Raw genomic sequence first — 6998 nt, forward strand, 5'->3', positions numbered from 1 at the left:
AGGACATTAGTACCTCCTTGTGGGTTTTGGTGGCTGTCATAACGTTTGACGTGGCCCATGGGCTAGATCCGTGTATCTGTTGAAAGGACAGTGACGACCTTGTTATCTTTCCACCTTCCTACCAGGATACCATGAGATGAACAGTAATCCACTGTGCCTCTTGGTACTGCTTTCTTCTCCGTATCCTTGGTCTTGGTCAAAGACGGGTATCCCACGTGATTCTCCCTGGCGGTTCCCACGTATCTACAGCCACTGACTCCTCAGGTATTCTGCCAATTCAGTACTGGTAAAGGAGTTGTCAGCATACACAGCAGTGTTCCTGGGGCCCCTTCAGAGTCCGTACCAGGGCGATGACAGTCTTGGAGCTTTCATCTTCTCCTCTGCCAGCTCTGTATGGTGGCTCTCGAACGTCGTTTCTCCTTGGCACATAAGGATATTGAGAATGAAGCCGTCGATGCTTCCACAGGAAAAGAGCATAGATCCCCACTTGTCTGGCTTGCTTGCAATGTACTGCTGCAGGTTGTCTGCTGTGCTCCCTTTGTAGGCCATCATAACCTCGTCATTGGAGTTAACTGGAGTAGGTGGCACCTTCAGGAACTCCTTTGTGACGAGAGTGAAGACAGGGAGAATCTTGAAGAATCTGTCCTTGGAGGCCCTGGCTTGGTCATTGTCAGTTATGTGCAATGTTGCCTGGACCAGCATGAACCGATTCTCAGACATGTATTCAGCCAATTGTGGCACCCTCGTCTTCGTGGTCCAGTAGTCGTTGATGCCAGAGGGGTGGATGGTGCCCATGTAGAACACCAAGCCAATAAAAACTACTAACTCATTGGCGTCAGGCATATAGTAACTTACTCTGTCTTCCATAAAGGTTCGTCTGGAAGACAATGTGATCGATGAGGTCCTTGTTGAAGAAGGGAGAGAAGTACTCACATAGATCTCGTGTGAAAGAAGGGCGCCTGTGAATGTAGTCTGGCAGAGGTGAGATGTTGATGTCCTCACCCTTCTTCCAATTTCGAACGCAGGGCTTCTTCTTTCGGGACTGAACGCCAACGTCCTCCACAGCCTCTTCCTGGTCCTCGTCTGGGATTCTTGAGGTGTCACAGGTGTCAACGTAGCAGAAAAGAGACGAAAACAGGTAAGTACAAAGCCAAGTAAACATATCGTAAATAAAAGGAATGGTTAGGATAGCATAAATAAGGTAAGTATAAAAAAAAATAAACAAGGCATTGTAAGTATAACAGAAATAAGGTATGTAAAACAGAAATAAATAAGGCAAGTATGACAGAAATAAGGTAAGGATAACGGAAATAACAAGTAAAAAAAAATAAATGTGAATTCTCTGTCTATCCTCCCCTAGTTTTATTCTTCTCACTTTTTCCTCCACTCCTACTAGCCTTTCCTAAATGGATATCATAATGATAAAGTTATGTACATACACAAAAAACCAGATGGGAAGTCTAGCATTCCCAAAATTAAACGGCGAGGCATGTTATTATAATTTAAATGGCCGGGCATGAGTATGCAAGAATTTAAAAGGACAGACAGCCGCCAATAGCGATTCATACTAACCACAACTCTCTCTCTATGTCGACGGATATGCAAGGTCATCTTCACCGTGGAGACCTTCATCCAAAAGGGCACGTATGTCGAAATCAGGATCGGCAACATCATCATCAGTTTCAGCTTCAGCATCAGTATCAGCTCCCTGTACAGGGGCGATCCATCGCTGACGAATCTCTCCCTCTACCCCGGCCTGGCAGCCAAAAAACATGCTGGCACTCAACTGAAAAGAATGGAATATGAATCAGTCATCATATATAATTACCCTCATTATCGAAAAAAGTATATTTACATAAATAAAGCAGGCAAATCTGACATACCTTAATATATATATATATATATATATATATATATATATATATATATGCTAAAAAATCTTAGTAACCTCTAATATCACATCTACTATGCATAAATCACAATAATATATCACAACATCAAAGAAAAAACACACCAGAATGGTAAAAAAATAATAATTACGAAAGTGCATACGTGCAAAAAAAAAAAAAAAAAAAAAAATAGGGCCCACAACTGCCCGCCTGGGCTAAGCATGGTCCAGTGGTCTGTCGAGAGTCGCCCAGAGTAACCCGACTTGCCTGTATACTTTTTCACACTAGTTTTTTTTACTAATTTCAAATTGTCTCACCCTAACAAAACCTCAGCTTAACAAAACCTCTCTTTCTCTCTCAGCATGACGCACCACAGCACCAAAGCTCTCACATGATGCAACAACTCGGCGGGGGGGGGGGGGGGAGCTGGAAAAAGCTTGAAGTGGATCTGTGAAGATTTAACCAGAGTTTTCGACTCGCATTGGTGGAAGGCGTTTGAGAGTTTGGTTGTTTGTGATTGTCAGGAATAGATTGTGATATTCATTTGAAAAAGTTAGGTAAGGCTCTTTGGTTATTAGATTATGTCATATTAAGTTTGGAGTGGTTAGATTACATTGGGCATGCATGGCAAGAAAGTTTAGTTTAGCTTGGGTTAGGTTCAGTGAGGTCTGAAATGATTGGGTTCATCGATTAGGTTAGATTTAGCTTTTGTTATGGACAGGTCAGATTGGTGAAATTCGACTAGGTGATTTTTTTTTTTTTTTTTTTAATGTGTCCGACTCTGGGCAAAGGCTTCACAGCTTATCAAGGCCCACTAGTCCTCCTACATACCACACACCTCTACATGTCACCACTTCGGCGCTAACACCCACCGTCCATATGGAATACATGCTGGGACTGTCTCATACAGGACTGGTGTATTGGTATTAGCGGGGGTATTTTTACGACATGTCGGCGGGCCTTCTAGTAGGTCAGTAAAGCTTGATTTAATGAAATTCAAATCCTTAAACTGTTCCCTGCCCCAGCCGGGATTTGAACCAGGGACCGTTAGGACCGCAGGCCACCTCTCTACCGATTGAGCCACCACCTCCCCATTAGAAGTTAGGTTAGTTGCCTCTGGTTAAGTTAAAAAGGTAGACTGGTGATGTGTGTCTGTAAGTATGGGAGTACGTATATAGGAGTATGAGTATGTGGTGGCGAGAAACTGTGTATGCAGAGAAACTGGCTGTCAGCAGCAATGTATGGTAATTATATAGAATGTTCTAGTTTTACCCCTTTGTGCCCTGTGTCCCTAGAACAGGATGGAACTAGGCATTTTCAAAGATTAATAAAGAAGGCAACCACATTGTAGGGACCTATGAGCTTCGCGACCATGGCTGACAGGCGGAGGGCGGTACGTCTACCACCCTTCCAGCAAAATCCCTCGCACAGGAACTCTGGGAGCTAAGGGGTTAAACACAGGCAAATCTTCCAGTTTCTTTAATCCCTTTGTGCCCCATGTCCCTAGAATAGGACGGAACTGGGCATTTTCATAATTTAATAAAGAAGGGAGCTCATGGTTGGGACCTATGAGCTTCGCGACCATGAGCTGACAGGTGGGGGGCGGTACGCCTAGCACCCTTCCAGCAAAATCTCTTCCACAGGAACTCTGGGAGCTAAGGAGTTAACAGTCGATATGGGAATGAGTTTGTGTGTGTGTGTGTGTGTGTGTGTGTGTGTGTGTGTGTGTGTGAGAGAGAGAGAGAGAGAGAGAGAGAGAGAGAGAGAGAGAGGATGACGATGGACGGCTCTAAGTTTTTTTTTTTTTTTTTAATGTGTCCGACTCTGGGCAAAGGCTTCAGGGCCTATATCTCGGGGGCAGTAGCCTATCCCAAGGCCCAGTAGTCCTCCTACACCACATGTCACCACTTCGGCGCTAACACCCACCGTCCATATTGCATACATGCTAGGGCTGTCTCATACAGGACTGGTGTGGACCAAACTATGTTAGCAACCAGAAGTGTTTCAGTACTAAATGTCATTTCTGTAAGGAGGTACTCCATTGCAACATTCCGTCCAAGAATGATGGCCCTGGCTTAATAATCTTTGAAGTCTTTTCATTTCTCGGGAGCATGGTTGTAATTTTAGCATTTTCAATATATTCTGCACTTGATGACCTTGACCCATGACCTGGCAGAAATAAGTCATGCACGTAGGGAGCACACTTGTAGTATTAATTAATATTTATAAGCATGAAAAGTTTGATTCGATTCCATCCACCCACTGTGGAGCTTGGGAACTCGAAATTCGCAGAATGGCCCTCCAAAGGTACACATTTTATTTGCCGATGCCAGTGACTGGAAGTGAGTTTCGACACTAAATGTCATTTTTGTATGGAGGTCCTCGCGTGCAACATTCCACCCAAGAATCATGGCCCTGGCTCAATAATATTCGAGGCCTTAGCGTTTCATGCGTACATAGTTGTGATTTTAGCTATTTTCACCTGTCTTGCCTTTGATGACCTTTGATCCCTGAACTGGCCAATGTAGAACATAGGTGTACGAGAGAAAGTTGTAGTACTAGTCAATGTCTATAAGCACGCCAACTTTCATTCAATTCTATCAAGCCATTGGGGAATTAGGGGAACATTTTTGAAAACCGGTACTTGTTGCTAGGGACGACAAGGCCAATCTTTGCAGTGTTGTCAGTCAAAAACTAGGGGAGAGAGGGGGTAAAATGGATGGCACACTTCCGATAGGGAATGACCTGAAGATTATGCCTAAAGAAGTAAGAGTTTTTTACGCCAATGAGCAATGCTTCTTCAGCTCAAAACGTGAAAAAAAAAAAAAAAACAGGTTTTCGGCCGTTGCTAGGCAATGAGTAGTTGCCTAGCAACCAAAATCTAGCTCATTAGTTGGTCATTGTGTCCAGGTTTATTCAGAATCGGTTAATTCTGAAAGGTAGACGTGCCTGCCACAAGTACATAAGAAAAAATGCAATATAAGAAAGTAAACGCGACGAACAATAATGGCAGCATGGAGATGGCTAATGATCCTTGCAGTGGAACTCAAAAAGTCATCATAGCCGTACAGAAAGCTCATAATAAAAACAGACATGAATACAGATTTTCCATACTGAACTTCACACACATGCGTCAGAAACACACTATGAAACACAACACAGTACATCTACAGCTAACTGAGACACCTGCTCCGTCAACAAAAAAAGTATGATTGAATTGGCTGCATTATGAAAGTGCCAGCAAACAAAGGAAGGTCTCTCTTTCTCTCTCTCTCTCTCTCTCACACACACACACACACACACACACACACACACACACACACACACACAGGAAAAGACAACATTAACCCAACACGTGTAATTATCATGTCATATCGGAACTTGATGAAATTCTGTGATGAGTCTAATTGAATCCATTGTGACTGAGTTTCAGGTGGTTTTGTTGGTGGTAGGGATGCAGTTGTTGATGGTGGTAATGATGGTAGAGGTGCTGATGTAGATGTTGTCAGTCGTGTTTATGATTGCGATGGTTGTGCTGATGTTGATTTTGGTGTATTTGTTGTTGTTATTGGTGGTGGTGGTAATGATGGTTGTGGTGGTGGTAATGAAGGTGGTAGTGGTGGTAATGATTGTGGTGGTAATGATTGTAGTGATGGTGGTAATGATGGTGGTCGTGCTCATGTAGATGATGGTGGTGGTGGTGGTGGTAATGATGGTGGTAGTGGTGGTAATGATTGTGGTGATGGTAGTAATGATGGTGGTGGTGCTCATGTAGATGGTGGTGGTGGCGGTTGTGGTAATGATGGCGGTGGTGCTCATGTAGATGATGATGGCGGTGGTGGTAATGATCATGGTGACTCTCATGTACAGTAGATGATGGTGGTCGTGGTGATGGTAATGATGGTGGTGGTGCTCATGTAGATGATGGTGGTGGTGCTCATGTAGATGATGGTGGCGGTGGTGGTAATGATCATGGTGACTCTCATGTACAGTAGATGATGGTGGTCGTGGTGATGGTAATGATGGTGGTGGTGCTCATGTAGATGATGGTGGTGTTACTGATGTAGATGGTGGCGGTGGTAAGGATAGTTGTGGTGCTGATGTAGATGTTGGTGATGGTGGTAACGATGGTGGTGTTGATGTAGATGTTGGTGGTGGTGGTAACGATGGTGGTGTTGATGTAGATGTTGGTGGTGGTGGTAACGATGGTGGTGTTGATGTAGATGTTGGTGGTGGTGGTAACGATGGTGGTGTTGATGTAGATGTTGGTGGTGGTGGTAACGATGGTGGTGTTGATGTAGATGTTGGTGGTGGCAAATATGAGTACATATTAAGTGCAGATAACTGGAGGCCTGTTGGTCCTTCCCAAGGTTATGTGCTGGAAAAAAAAAAGAAGTCAATTCCACAAAGATCTATCTAAAGTGTAAGAGAAAATGAGAAAAAAGAGGAAGGTTCCCCCCACCCACCACACCATCTACTTAAACCAGTAGGGGAAGAAAAAAAAAGGCCATTCTTGTTAGAAAGAACAAGCATAGAAATTTAGTGAGAGAGCAGAAGGGGAACGACTATACACAGTTCAGTATATATTCTACAGACCTGTGAAACAAAGGCAAATGTAATCGTCAAACGTTCTCGTTAGTAATCAAACGTCTCCCAGTCGTCAGCAGCACTTCAACCTTGTAATAAACAAGACCAAGTTAATTATGTTCCATAGATTTGTTTAGCCGAATTTAAATATATCATTAGTTTTTGCACTAACTACTGTTGCTGGTGGCCTATTCAATTGATCCAGTACGTGAATATGAAGTACCGGTAGTGTTTTCCTATATTAGCGCTGCATCTCCTGCTTTTGATTTTAGTTTCCTTTTATCTAGTCATAGTATCATTCTGTACTTCGAAGAGATTATCATATTTAACATCGTCTTTTTTGTTAAGGCTCTCAAATACTTGTATTACATCTCCTCCGTGTCGTGGCATTTTCAGAGAAAACCTATTTAGTTTCTTTAGTCGCTCTTTGTATGGCAGCGATGAAATCATTTTTTGTGGTTCTGTGCTGTACTGTCTTGAGCCGATCTTCGTCCATAATAAGATTCAGAGATCACTGCTGTA

Source organism: Coenobita brevimanus, chromosome 88 (assembly GCF_032717465.1).
Source record: "Coenobita brevimanus isolate Jiangsu-jjx chromosome 88, ASM3271746v2, whole genome shotgun sequence".
NCBI lineage: Eukaryota > Metazoa > Arthropoda > Malacostraca > Decapoda > Coenobitidae > Coenobita > Coenobita brevimanus.